Source organism: Tiliqua scincoides, chromosome 2 (assembly GCF_035046505.1).
Source record: "Tiliqua scincoides isolate rTilSci1 chromosome 2, rTilSci1.hap2, whole genome shotgun sequence".
NCBI lineage: Eukaryota > Metazoa > Chordata > Lepidosauria > Squamata > Scincidae > Tiliqua > Tiliqua scincoides.
The window spans coordinates 93,136,628-93,152,236 of record NC_089822.1 but is presented as its reverse complement, the minus strand read 5'-3'; positions in this window follow the sequence as shown (position 1 = coordinate 93,152,236).

Here is a 15,609-nt window from a genome sequence, read left to right as displayed (position 1 = left end):
ATCTGTGATGCTGTCTGTAGCACAAATTGCCTAGAAAGAATTTCAGAGAATGATGAGGTCCTGGAAATGAAATATACAGTATGCAGTGAAACAACAATATTATCAATATCCCATTGACTAATGTTGTGATTTTCCAGAGTTCACAACTATTCTCCTACAGCTCTATCACTGCAGAAACATGTTGCATCATTAAGGAGAGGGCTGACAATTTTTTTCTCAGTGTCCTTCCAGTGAAATAGATAATCCCATAATCTCACTATGATAACACCCAAGTGACTCAAGAGATGTCATAATTTAAATCACAATGGAGATAAACAATATGCATCACATTTTCTTATTCTACTTCCATTGCTTCTCAAAGGAATCGTAATATCACTCAATGCTGCAGCTTTTGAGTCCCTTCACCAGAAGAAGGGCTTGAATGTGAAAAGAATAATTTTCATCACTAATTGTGAGGGACGGTGGATGTCTTCTAGAGTAACCAGATGTGAATGAGAACAAGCATTGTGTACATTTTGTGGTTTCGTTGAAGAAACCAGTCTGGCTTTTTTTCTGTCTTCCTACATGACAAGCTGAACCAGACAAAGTTCTTCCTTCTTTGCAATTTTTAAGGCATTCAGACTTAAATGAAAGCCTTGTGTGTGCTGCAAGAAATAAATTAATAAAATAGAACCATGTGAGGCTCTGGGCCTACCACCTTTCAATGGCTTTCTAATGCTAATGCTGCTGTGTTATTGCATTAGAAGCAGTGGTATATCTAGGGGACATCTGCCCTGGTCACCACTTGAAGGGGGACACTGGGTGCGGCTTACCTAGATTCTACCAATGGTGCGTTTCCCCACCATGGCCAATGGTGCATTTTTAGGGGAACCTCCAAAAAAGAGGTAAATGCCTGCAGAAAAAATTCAAGATGTTTCGATATTCCCAAAAGAGCAGTGTTAGAAATGGGCAGCACTAATAGGAAAGGGAATAATTTTTTTGCAGAACAGAGCTGACTTCCCTTCCTGTGATTTCCCTTCTCTGTTTGGACATGAGCTCAATTTCAGTGCTTGGTGTGGGTACCATATTCCCTAGACCAGCGATTTTCATCCTTTTTCACCTCAGGGCACACTGACAAGGCACTAAAATTGTCAAGGCGCACGATCAGGTTTTTGACAATTGATAAGGCACACCATGCTGCCAGTGGGGAGCTCACATCCCCCATTGGCCCTACTAATAAATGATCTTTCCCCAGATTCCTCTGGCACACCTGTGGACCACTCGCAGCACACCAATGTACCACGGCACAGTGGTTGAAAATGACTGCCCTAGGTACACCACTGATTGGATGTGGCTGTGAATGATTCCGTCAAAACCAACGCAGAGATGTGCCAGAACTACCTATGGTCACAGAAGGTAGCCTGCTGTGACCCTGATGATTGCTACTCTAAGAACATAAGAACAGCCCCACTGGATCAGGCCATAGGCCCATCTAGTCCAGCTTCCTGTATCTCACAGCGGCCCACCAAATGCCCCAGGGAGCACACCAGATAACAAGAGACCTCATCCTGGTGCCCTCCCCTGCATCTGGCATTCTGACATAACCCATTTCTAAAATCAGGAGGTTGCGCATACACATCATGGCTTGTACCCCATAATGGATTTTTCCTCCAGAAACTTGTCCAATCCCCTTTTAAAGGCGTCTAGGCTAGACACCAGCACCACATCCTGTGGCAAGGAGTTCCACAGACCGACCATACGCTGAGTAAAGAAATATTTTCTTTTGTCTGTCCTAACCCGCCCAACACTCAATTTAAGTGGATGTCCCCTGGTTCTGGTATTATGTGAGAGTGTAAAGAGCATCTCCCTATCCACTCTGTCCACCCCCTGCATAATTTTGTATGTCTCAATCATGTCCCCCCTCAGGCGTCTCTTTTCTAGGCTAAAGAGGCCCAAACGCCATAGCCTTTCCTCATAAGGAAGGTGCCCCAGCCCTGTAATCATCTTAGTCGCTCTCTTTTGTACCTTTCCACTATGTCTTTTTTGAGATGCGGCGACCAGAACTGGGCACAATCCTCCAGGTGTGGCCTTACCATCGATTTGTACAATGGCATTATAATGCTAGCCGTTTTGTTCTCAATACCCTTCCTAATGATCCCAAGCATAGAATTGGCTTTCTTCACTGCCGCCGCACATTGGGTCGACACTTTCATCGACCTGTCCACCACCACCCCAAGATCTCTCTCCTGATCTGTCACAGACAGCTCAGAACCCATCAGCCTATATCCAAAGTTTTGATTTTTTGCCCCAATGTGCATGACTTTACACTTACTGACATTGAAGCGCATCTGCCATTTTGCTGCCCATTCTGCCAGTCTGGAGAGATCCTTCTGGAGCTCCTCACAATCACTTCTGGTCTTCACCATTCGGAAAAGTTTGGTGTCATCTGCAAACTTAGCCACCTCACTGCTCAACCCTGTCTCCAGGTCATTTATGAACAGGTTGAAAAGCACCGGTCCCAGGACAGATCCTTGGGGCACACCTCTTTTCACCTCTCTCCATACTCTAGGTGTGTGTCCTCCTATGCTTTTCAGGTGTAAGAGTGAATCATGCCAGGAAGTGCTAGCCAGTTAGCTGCCATGGATCTGCACGATGCTGAACGAACTGCCCCCCGTGTCTACCACTGCCTCCTGATGGTTGCCTTGTCTTCTTTCCCCCTCAATTGACCTGCAATGGCAAGGATGGGATCATCCTAGCCAGCAAATGTCTTCACTGATCCTATTACGTGTTTACAGTCAGGCATTTCTAAATCTTAACTAAATGGAAAAATATGGAATTTTTTTTCAACAAGCTCAATCAGGATGAGATAATCTGGTGTACAAGATATATTTGTACAGTTTGGTATACAATACATTTTTCAACAATGCAGCATCTTTCTTCTCTAAACAGTAGTTTCTATCATAATTTTATAGTCTAACAGTAAAAGTGATTTAAAGCTCACTGAGTATAACGAGTCATAAAAAGATGTTAATGAATTCATCCAGAGAAAGCTCCCCAGTGCTGGGTGACCATATCCCAAAAGTGAGAGGGCTGCTGCATGAAGTAAACTTGCCCTTGCATTTCATCTCAGGTGGCCTTCTGAAGGCAAGCATGAATGCTCCTACTTGAGTAGCCCCTCCTAGGAACATTGAATAGCCATGTTCAGGCAGCAAAACCAGCCAAGAGCTTTATGACACCTTGAAGCTGGACACACTGATAGTGCCCCAGGTTTTGTGGGTCTGAACCCGCTTTGTCAGTTTTCTCATGATTGTTTTTGCATCCCTATTCTGAAGCAAGACAAAATGAGCCTCTACAAATGTCTCCATCTCTACAATTGGTGAAGGAAGAGATTGATCCATGGAAGGAAGAGCCACCCACAATTCTCCTTTCTTGCTGAGAATTCTTAAGGAGACATCAGCCTGTCTCATATGGAATATGGTCATCTTAATCCAAGAACATCCATTACAGAAGATCAAACGAATGTTACCTTCACACTGTCTCAACGCTGCTGAAGCAACTCAGGAAATCTTCACAAGGTAAAGTTTTTGCGGCAATGACTTGTGAACCTCTCTCTCTCACACACTCTAGAATATAAACCTTATTGAAATGGCTGGCTAACCAATCAATACTGAGAGAGAGGGCAGGGGAATTACACACTTCTAGCTAGATCCCACCCTCTCTTTTCTTGCACAAAAAACTCAAAGTCGTAATATCTCATTATTTTTAATTGCATCCTCAAGTCTATATTTATAGAAACAATTTTCTAGCCCATAGAAAATGAGCACAAAAACGGAATGTGCCACAAAGAAACATGAAGTCTGTTTGTGCTGTCAAGTGTGAAGAGGGTTGTCACCTTTGCCCCAACAGACATGTTCAGTTGTATGACAAGCTAAAATGCAACTGGTACGACTTACTACGTCCTTACATTGTGAGAGACACCACCCGGTTACATTTCTGCCTGGTGTGTCGCTGTTAAGAGACAAAAGTGTTGATGGGAAAAATGTGGCGCTTGTAACTCATTTCTGCCTGGAAGTGTACACATTTGACCCCAGTTATGTATATGCAACATTGGGCAGAAATGGCTTTAGTGTGGAGAATGAAGAAGCTCGTGTTCTGATGAAAGAAAAATATAGACGTAGCTATAGTTTTGTTGGGGCCAAATCTCATGGCTGCAAGTTTATTTTCTGTTTAAAACAGTTTGTGAAGAGGACATGATTGGGATCAGAAACATAGTGGGGATAAAGTCCTAAAGCAATCTCTTACCCTCACATTGGGGTTCCAGCCCTGTTTCACAGCTCACTCAGGTGCTATTTTTTTAAGCCACAAAAATTGGGGCATTTAATGCATTTTGGGTAATTGAGCTACTGTGATGACTCAAATGACAACATCTTTATATTCAGCCTCTTCATAGAGACCCGTGTCAAATATCTGGCGTCACAAGGCCAGTAGAAGCCTTGCACTTTTCCATGTGGGATCACTTCATGAACCTGGCCCGTGGTTGAATATACAAGCTGGCTTTATTGAAAAATACCGTGTTTGTGGGCATTAAGTGAGATAAAAGTTCTATTTGAAATGATTAACCTGTGATAGTTCATTCAATTGTGCAAGTAATTGATGCTACAGTGAATGAATGACCTGTGTAAAGTATGAACTGGCCCTTTATCTAGGACAATCACCTTCCCATCTAAACCACCTTCAGAGTATAAGGCATCATGAAATCATCTTACATCATAAAGTATATTCTACAAATACGCACAATGTCCGAATAAAAATCCCATGAATCCCAACAGCTTCTCTTTTCAACAGCAAACATAGGATTTATGTCAATTCCAAAACTCTTTTAAAGCTGAAGGTTAACAGATGTTGCCATTCTTCCAAGAGAGAGGTAGTAACCCAGATTGAAAGAGGACTCATAAAAATTCCCGGCAAATAAAACTGAGAAATATGTTCCTCATCCACCCTGAATGACCACCTCCTATATAAACCCTTTGCAGCCAGAGCTTTTAAATACACCCTCGTGTCTAAATGAAATTATGACAATAAAACTGTGTTTGTTTCCTGCTGTGGCACTGTTTTACTTTCATTGAGTTTTGTTTGTGTTGTTTTTTTTTTTTTTACTGTCAACCTGGAAGAGAGGACAAAACTAGCAGTCAGGCAATTGACTTCCTGTGCTGTGATTTGATTTCCTTTCATACTTTAAATTAAAGGCTGCAGGCAAAATTGCTTTGTCACCTAGCCAGCTTCTCAGGGGAAATTTTTGAAAGTGCCAAAAGAATTTAAGAATTGAGTTCTGAAGAATGTCAATGGAAATTATATCAGTTAAGTGCTTGAGAGACCTTTGACTGTGACAGAAATTCATGGCTATTGTGTCCATTTTCTCTCTATCATCTCCTGTTTTTGGGGGGTGGGGAATAGTTCCAAATGGAAATATTTCCTAGTGGGATCTATGGAATATTACTTAGTGTTCAGCACACCTACAGTGAAAGAAGGGCAAGTATAAGGCAAATGAGTTTAGAAAGGAATCAGCAAGCAAAGAAGTGAAGAAGAGGTTCAGAGCCCATTGAAATTTTACCTGGTTCTTTTAGCTGGGTGGCTGATTAAAGAAAATACTTACAGCTGTTATTCAATTAAAACATCTTATTTATTGTTATGCATCCTACAATAAAGGAGACCTCACAGAGACAACATACCTATTCAAGACAAAAAGACTAACCCAAGGAGCTCCTCCTTTGTCTACTTTTTGTCTGCTTTTATAAGATGACGTAAACAAGTCCTATGTTTCTCAAGCCACATTTCTCCATACGTCTCATCCTCCCACCTAATTTGGACATCTTATTTCCGCAGAAAGCCCCTCTTATGAAAGCTTTTGGCCATTGTGAAGTCCCTGGCTTCCACTCAAACCCTTGTCAAGAGGTTGACTCATCCCTAAACGTACCAGGGCCCACATATCTTCTCCTGAGTAAACAACTCTGGAATGTCCATGGACCTTGGCCTTCTGAGAGGCCTCGACCCTTTGGTTATGGACTTGTTTTGCAAATACTATTGTTTGCCACATAGGCAAAAGCTGAAGCCATGAGACAAGGCCACATGTTACATCTTATAACTGTATGTGTGCTTACATGTACGTATCTCTTGGCCCCATGAATAGGTCCAGGCCTTTTTCCATAATGTGATTATGACAATATATATAAGGAACCAACTACTGATTTTCCCAACAGAGCTACTGAGTCCTAATTTAGACATACTATCCTATAAAAAAGACTTTCTTGTTTCCAGGAGTTAGCCACTAGTCATGCACATCAGAGAAGACTCCTGGTCAGGCTATTCTCATACCCTTTTTACCAGTACCCAAAGTACTTCTAGGGGTTGGGCAGGAGACACTTGCCCCAGGGCTTTTATCAACATGGTGCCAATACTTCATATTGAAGATAGGAAGTTGCCTGATGTTGAATTAGACAGATTGGTCCATCCAGCTCAGTATTGTTAACAGCAGCTCTTCTTAACTTCTGTTACAAGTCTTTCTCCAGCCTTCCTGGGGATAACAGAGATTGAACTCAGAGCTATGGCACCACCCTAAACACATGTTTCATGCAACTGCTAGTTGTTTCATGCAACTTAGTAGGTAAGTAGTGCTTACTACTGAATATGTGAGAACAGTGGACCTCTTCTAAGTATTCAACAATTTATTGCTAAGAACTCACTGGCAATGCTCAGTGCATAAAATGTAGATGGGGAAGCACAATTTATTTGTGGACTGCCTTTATAACTTGGAAGGAGGGGGAAGATTATGAAAACATGAGGCACTATTATAATGTTTGGGATTCCATTATTGTGCTTTTCAAAATAATGATGATATATCAGGAAGTAGGAGGACAGGCATTAGATTACTGGCTGTTCTTTTATCAACCTTCTCTTCCTTGAAAAAAACATCCCAAATGAAAAGGCTCCGAAGCAAGGTCAGAACCGAAATGAATTTGCCCCCGGATTCGGTTCAAAATTCCCCTGGGTTAATGCTGTTGAAAATATTGCCTGTACCAAATACAAAAATGGGAGTCGGTTATTCATCAATTTGTTATCTGTATTTGTCATTCAAATATATCTAATTTTGGTGTTTGACAGTGTTTAATAGTTGACATGATGTTTAATATTGAATAGCTGCATTTAATAGCTAATCTCCAGTAGTATTTTGTATTTGACACCTGACAGCTTGCAAGCTTTTATAATTGCTGTCTACCAAATCAAAGCAATTGAGAGAGTCCAACAAGTAAACATGTAAGGCTGCAATCTGATACACACTTGCATGGGAGTAGCTCCCATGGAGTCAAATACTTCTGTGTAGGCATACATAGAGTGTGCTGTTAGTTAACATATATACTAGTAGTGCAATCTTAAGCATATCCAGAAATAATCCCAATTTAATATAATGGAACTTACTCTCAAGTAAGTATGCATAGGATTGGAGCCTTGGTTTAATTTTGAGAAAGAATGGATGGAAACAGTTCTAGAATTTTCATTTCATCTTTTGAATTTTGAAGCTACAATGGACAACCAAAGAACATTTGCACCAATTGACCCAATATTAGTTGTTCCTATTTCTAAAAAGTTAAGCAATATCTTTTTTTTCCCAAAAATTAATTTCAAAAATGTTCATTTTTCACTGCTAACTGCATTAACCATTTTATGGGATTTTACTGCTGCTGAGTTGACTGAATGGTAACACTGGTTATGTCATGGAAAGTTAGAACATGCAAAGTGCCAGACTTGTGAATAAGAACCTGCCACCCATAAGGAGATGAGGGCATCAGTCTGTTCTCCCTAGCTGCGTTAGTCAACAGGATTTGGCCCTAATGATGCTCAGGTCTGCACAAGCAGTGGTATATTGAATCAAATGTAGAAAACAAGACATGTGTGGTAGCCCACTAGCCCACAGACACTTGACAGTTCTTCTGGGTTTTTTTCTGCCTATCTAGGTCTGCAAACACAGAGGGGGTTGTCAGTGCATTGGCATAGGAAGTAACCACATCACTGGCCTTGACCATGTGATTATAGGGCAAGTGTGGTGTGATGTACTAGTAGAGGATGTGCGCAGCCACATATCAGACAGTACCACTCTATGGTTGGTAATTATGGCAAAAGCCAAAGCTAGAGGGAAAGCTGGAAAACATTGATGAGTTTGTGTCTTGTTCGTCTTGAATAAATTTCTTCCCCTTCCTTTTGCTTACCATGAGCATGGTGTTCAGTCTTCCCTGCTTCCCTCTGCTTCTGTTTGATGCAAATGGAAGTGGTGCAGGTTGGGATCTCAAACTCCTGGTAACTAGAGGGAAGGGAAGCCAGGACCTGCCCCCATTGCTTCACCCACACTTTCCCTTTTCAATATCTATGGTGTGCATGTGTGCACACATGAACAGAGGCAGCATTTGTGGGGGGGGGGTTCAGTTGGCACAGGAGCATGCAGCCACAAGTGTGGGGATGCAGCCCTGCTCAGCTGCTTACAGTGGCCCCATCTATATCATTGGAGGAGAGCCACAAGTAGTCAATTGGACAGGGTGTTGGCCGCAGGATGGCTTCTGCTAGTGTGTGTGTGTGTGTGTGTGGGGCGGGGGGGGGGAAACAAACCTGATCACTCTCAGCAACACTATCACCATTGACTGGAAATGGACCAAGACAGACTGTGACTCACTAGCTGTCTGAGTCATGGGTGGCTTCCTATTTTGGCTACTGAAGATGATGATACTGCTGAAAGTTAATATTTCTGGCTAGGATAGAGTGTCTCCTTGTTTTTGACCTTTCGGCAACTCTAAGATTGCACTTTCATTTGTAAGCTTAAGTAGTGTCTCAGATCAAAATGATGAGGTAAGAGATTCTCCAGCTTCTGCACAACCTTGTCAAACAAACTGTAATTAAAACAGAGCACAAGATGTTGAAATTGCTGGTGATGGGTCGTGCGTAGCTTGCTGATACAAACAAGGTGATCTGTGGTAGTTAGAAAAATATAAGTTTGTCTTTAATGCGGCAAGTCTGACAAAGCTCTGGCTAGACTATGGAAAGGTCTAAACACCCTTTGGTATCTGTGGCTGATAACAGGATGTGCAGTGTCTGTCTTATGGGGAAAAAAAAACTCTTAAAAATACACAGAAAGAGTGGATCCTTGTGCAGATCCTTCCCAATTATTTCTGAAGCCGTTTCTGCCTTGTCAAACACTGGCATTACATGTTCATGACCCTCATATGTAAACACTGAGATACATGAGCATAAGAGTCTGTGAATTGTTCTTTCCCTTGATAGCATAATTGCACATTGGTACCCTATTTTCAAAAACATAGAGACCTGGCTTCACTGTGCATTCTAGAGGTCTGGCACAAATATACAGTGAACCTGCCTTAGTCTATGGACAATGCAGTTATCTTTCCAGTTCAGACTCTGGATTGCTGGACAACTTGCTGCTGACTCTGAGCTCAAACCTCTCCTTATAGCTTGAAATCAATTAGTTAAGGCGGTTAAATAGGAAGATAAGACAGTCTCAGTTGCGAAACGTGTAGGTCAGTCTCAAGGAAAAACACATTTTGATTTCAGGGAATATGGACTGAAAAAAAGAAGCAAAGTGTTTTTAGTCATGACAATTAAGAAGTCATAAAAATGAATACCCAATGTACATTTTCTCTGGCCCTACAGTTGATACTTACTATATATCCTGAAGCCTTAGGTCAGTGGTTCCCAAACCTTTTCAGCTAGTGGCTCCATTGACCTACTGGGCCATTGGTTGTGGTTCCCCATTAGGACTACAATCCTATACATCATATGGGGGGGGACGGGACACAGCTTTTTTGCGAGAATTCCACAGTTCCCCTGGCTGGTTTCTGCAGCTCCTCAGAGAGCCACAGCTCACAGGTAACAGCAGATATAGCATCTCTTTTGAACTTGTTCAAGAGGGTTCTTAATAAAATAAATAAATAAAAATAAATAAATAAATAAAGAGGGTTCTTCACTTACAGCATGAATTCAGCTCTTATATCATACACAGGATGTATGCATATTCACATGCTGGACTGGTGAATGAATCTTGCCTTCCACTCATGCATCAAGTAGGTTGACTTGTGGCACATGTGTGTAAATGGACAATACTCCATTGTTAGCTGATGGAACAAAGACCCAGGAAACCCTAGTTCTAATCCCTGTCCTGCTATGAAGCTCATTGGGTGACATGGCTAAGATATTTTTCTCTCAGTCTATTCTACCTCACCTGGTAGTGTGGCTAAACTGGGTACAGGGAACCATATATATCACCCCTGGATAGAATACAAATCTAACTAATGATAACCTACAAACTGAAACTGAAAAAAATGTGCTTGCATGTGGAAGGCTGCAAAGCTGTGATCAAACCATCCTTGCCACTTTGAACATGTTATGTCTGTCTTCACCCTATGTTGCAGAATCAGTGGCATTAAGTCTTTAATCCAGAATGAAAGTTTTGGTCTCTCTTCTTCAGGAGGCAGGCTGATGGGATGCCAGTTGATGCTCCATAGGCCAGGGGTGTCAAACTAAGGCCTGTGGGGCCAAATCTGGCCCTTGGAAAGCAATTTATCTGGCCCCCATTATAATTTGGCTCTCCCGGCATGATAATTGGGCTCGCATATCTCAAAAATATGATCAAGATTTGCACATTTTCTCTTCTGTCATTTGCAGCTAATGACTTTCTGTGTGAGAATGATGTGCTTCTTTCTGCTTAATGATGTCACTTTTCCCTTAATGATGTCACTACTGTCCCTCAGCAGGGAACATGAATGCTAACTTGGGCCCCTCTGTATGAAACGGGTTTGACATCCCTGCCATTGTGTAAGTCCTTCTTACACAAACTTGCTCTGGCAGCGCAAGACTCAGCCAAAGTTCCTTTTGGTTTTGAAAAGAAAATATGTTTCCCTGACAACCCTAAGTGAGTTCATTGGTAGACCTCCCTTGTCATTCTTCATTTTGGTCCCAATATGTTAGCAAAAGCCTGGGGAGGAGTGATTTGTTTAAAAGTAAATGAATATCACACAAGATTGGGATGTTCTTTGATCTTTCTAATCAGTATTGATTAGCCCAGGGGAAATGTCTGAGAAAATATTAATTATAAAATACAAGTTTTCAAGACCCAGAACTGCCATTAGCAATGCAGAGTATTAGCAAGTGCCCAGGAGATGTCTCCTGGGTACCCAACATGGGTAAATGCCTTTCAGAAAGACTAGACAGAGTCTTTGAGCAAATAGGAAAACATACTTGGCATTTAGTGATTGCTTAGAATTGCTTGCATTCCAGTCTGAGGAACCATTTTAAGGACCATGCAGTTCATAAATCACACCTCTGATCAGCCAAACACTTAGCGAGGGCTGGCAAGAGAACAAGTGAGCACATTGTCATTGCTTCTGCTTCTTTGTTTCCCTGTCATAATCAAGTCTACTTCAGAAGCTTACTCGACAAGTACTTTCTGTGGGTCTTCTTGTCCTTTCTCTGGGTCTCAGATCAAAACTATGTTAAGCCAGTCATTGTTAATGCATCTGACCCCTATATTCTCTCTATTCTTCCTGGCTTCCTGGGGGCTGGGGATAAGAATAGGCCCTCAGTTTGGCTGTATTTGTCGTAAGAGGCGACTAAACAGCCACCGGGTCGATGGGACTCATTAGCCTGGGAAGGCAGCTCATCTGAGAGAAGGAAAACTTTGATCCCAAACCTCCACTGCCTTGTGGCTACATCCAGTTACGGAAAAGGCTTCAGGAGTCAACCTCGAGGCAAAATCCGGAGCCAGAGTCCCTGAGGCAGTTCATGGCTGAACACAGTCGTTCTGGCAACTCCTGTGACACCACTGGAACCAACCGTATTGGCCTCTGCCTTTCCATTGGACCATTTCAGCGACGTGGAGAGGGGGGATTTGCTGCATGGGTAACAGTCTATCCTCCATATCTACCTTACCCAGGCTTCGCGCACTGGAGATGACACTGTTCTGGAACCACTATTCAGAGCGCGATACCATAGTCTTCCAAGACTGAAGGATGCCAACTTCCTGGCTTTCAGAACTATTTGCAAACTCCCCATCTCCTAACACAGGGGTCTCCAAAACCTGGTCCATGGACCACATCCAGCCTGCAGCAACCCTCCCTCTGGCCCACAGCAACCCTTAGACCATGCACACCCTCCAGCCTGTGAGATACCTTAAGTTTGATTCCTGGGCATGGGCGAGAGGTGTGCACAAATGCTGAGAATTGCTCTCCCAGACTTGAGCAAGGCTTAAAGAGTTCTTTCAAGTACTACAGAGCTGTTATGTGTACCAGCAAGCCTTAAAAGGCTTGCCTAGACTGGCTGGGAAAGAGGAGCAGCAGCATCACATGGAGAGGTGCTGATTACAGGCTTGCTGGGAAGGAGAAGCAGCAGGAAGCACATGGAGAGCAGCTACCAGTGACTTACCAGCTACTAGTAAGACAGGAACCAGAGTATTTCCTTGCTTAATCTGATGTGTTTCTGCTTGGCTGCATATTGAAAGGTTCTCTGTGCTCTGTTGGTTCTCAGATGGATTTATTAGTCAATTACGTTTGGTAAAATTCCTTTGAGTCCATTCCTATGCACATCTACCCACAAGAAGAGCCCCACTGGATCAACAACAACGACAACGACAGTATTTATATACCGCTTTTCAACAAAAAGTTCACAAAGCGGTTTACAGAGAAAATCAAATATCTAATGGCTCTAATGGCTCCCTGTCCCAAAAGGGCTCACAATCTGAAAAGATGCAAAGGAATACCAGCAGACAGCCACTAGAACAGACAGTGCTGGGGTGAGGTGGGCCAGTTACTCTCCCCCTGCTAAATAAAAGAGGACCACCCACTTGAAAAAGTGCCTCTTACCCAGTTAGCAGGGATCAGACCAAAGGCCCATCCAGTCTAGCCGTTAATGCAGTGGTTCCCAAACTTTTTAGCACCAGCACCCACTTTTCAAAATGACACTCTATCAAGACCCACCTAGCTTTACAAGATGTTTAAAAAAGTTTCTCTTTACTAGCTGCTCAAGTCCCTGTTTTTGTTTTTGTTTTTTTTACTATGGTGGTAGTGGTGGGGACCGCCTTCTGGCTCCACGTCTATTGGATTGAGCCCACCACTCTGATGGCCTTGTGTTCCACTTTGCCCGGCTTTTGATAAGAGCCAAGGCACAGTCATCTACTTGCAAGTAAATATGCAGATGTGTCTCAGTTTCACTTTGGTTGTGACACACTGGGGGTCCTGACCCACAGTTTGGGAACCACTGCTCTAATGTATTTATTTAAATTTTACATTTACATTTATTTATTTTTCGGGGACTTGACACAGGGCCAGATATTTGTCCTCCCCATGCTGAAAAGTTGGGAGACCCCTGTCCTAACACATATGGTATCGCAACTTTGAAGTCACATTACTTTATCTTTTAGGCTGACCTTATATAACAAACAAATATGTGTGTTTCCCATCTTGTGTCCATCACCATCACTGTCCTCATTAGTCCCTTTATGAGGCAGCCTGAGGTCTACAAGAGTTCATGCCACAATGTCATTGCTAGTCCCAAATGAGTTTTTCTTTCACAAAGCCAGCATGTCCAGCTTATCCATCTGGAGTTTTCATGGTGTGTGGAGAGGCACTTGTTTAAGTGGTTCTTTTATGTTTAGCTGCGGGAGAACAATTGTCCCTCTTCACCACAGTGAAGAATCTTTTCTAGTGGCTGTTTGCTGGCAACTGTATCTTTTAGATTGGTCTGTGAAACTCTTTGCCACAGCATGTGGTGATGGCATCTGGCCTAGATGCCTTTAAAAGGGGATTGGACAAGTTTCTGGAGGAAAAATCCATTATGGGTTACAAGCCATAATGGGTATGCGCAACTTCCTGATTTTAGAAATGGGCTACGTCAGAATGCTAGATGCAAGGGAGGGCACCAGGATGCAGGTCTCTTGTTGTCTTGTGTGCTCCCTGGGGCATTTGATGGGTCGCTGTGAGATACAGGAAGCTGGACTAGATGGGCCTATGGCCTGATCCAGCGGGGCTGTTCTTATGTTCTTATTGTGAGCCTTTTGGGGACAGGGAACCGTTGGTTTATTTGTTTTGTTTATTTTGCTGTTTCAGCTGCTTTGTGAACTTTTTTGTTGCATTAATAAAAACATAACGTATAATAAAAAACACTAGATAGTGAGTGAATCTGTGAGAACCATTATTGTGAATAGTGACACAATCCCATGGTTTTAAGCATGTTTAGTAGTGCAGAGCATTGTACTACCATCTGAATCACTTTCAGATGACCCATATTAGCTGTTTTTGTTAGGCAGGATGCCACAACCAAGCCATACACACAGCTCCCCAGCCATGAATGATGGCTCACCAAAAGCACAATAAAATCTTCTGGTTTTACGTGCCTGTTTTTGTTTTCCTACTGTTTCTGCTTGTCTGCAAACTCACTGTCTGCCTGAAATCTCAAAAACAGGAGAGCTGCTGAGTACATGAAAGGCCATGATGATATATAGTTCGGCTTGTTGGTTGGCTTGTTGTTGTACAGGTTAGTAGTAGGGGATAATTGAAGACCCCCAACTCCCACCATGCCCAGCTTGAACTTGCATGTGTTACATGTCAAATAACTTTGCCTTTTATCCTGCAATTTCTGCCTCAAGTCCTAAGTAGGATTGCCAACTCCAGCTGAAGCTATTCCTGGAGGGGTGTGTGTGTTGTTGTTTTTTTACCTAACATGATATAATGTGATTAAACCAAAGAGGCCCGATTAAGATCTCCAGGATTGCTTTTGGTAGCCACCTGGATATTCATGCTGAATCCTGGAGACATCAAGCCAATTCTGGAACGTTGACAACCCTGGTCTTAACCCAGGACTGAACACCTTGAGGTCCAGTAAAACAAATGCAACCCACCACCTGCCTTGTATTGTGGCCTTTCAGGTGTCTGATAAGGTAAGATGTCTGTGTTTTTACAGAACGTGGCGAACTGATCTTTCAGTTTGGGTGCTTTGATGTGGCTGAACGAAGTCACGTGCTTGTCTTCTGTGGTGCTGGTTTATTTTGAGATGTGCATTTTTAAAAGTAAACATGCAGTGTGATAACAAATACGTAGTAATGTTTGCCCCAGTTCTTTTGGAAAATGAACTTCTACTCACCATCACCATCTTCTTGATCAGCATTTTCTTGACGTGTATTTTACAAATGACTCCATTGGCACATTGGATCTCACTTGGGTCAGTTTGGGTTATGTAAAAGTACCTTATCATTTACCACCTTGCTTCTGGCGTGCATGGCAGAACTCTTTCATAAATCATCTTTCCTCTGTTCCTTCACTTTTTGCCTGTCAGCAAAATCTTTTGGAGATTTGCAAACGATTGCTGTGAAATCTTACTAATCTAATTGGAATGCTTTAAACGTCCCTTGAAATTCCTATAGACATTAGACCTAATAAACTAACTTTGAGTTTAGGACGACTTGGCGGTGATGAAGAATTGTATGAAATCTACAAAATCTTGTCAATCAATAATATTCTTTTAGCTTCCCTTGAAATTCCTGCAGATGTTTTACTTCTTCAGGAGCTTCTTGATTCACTTCAA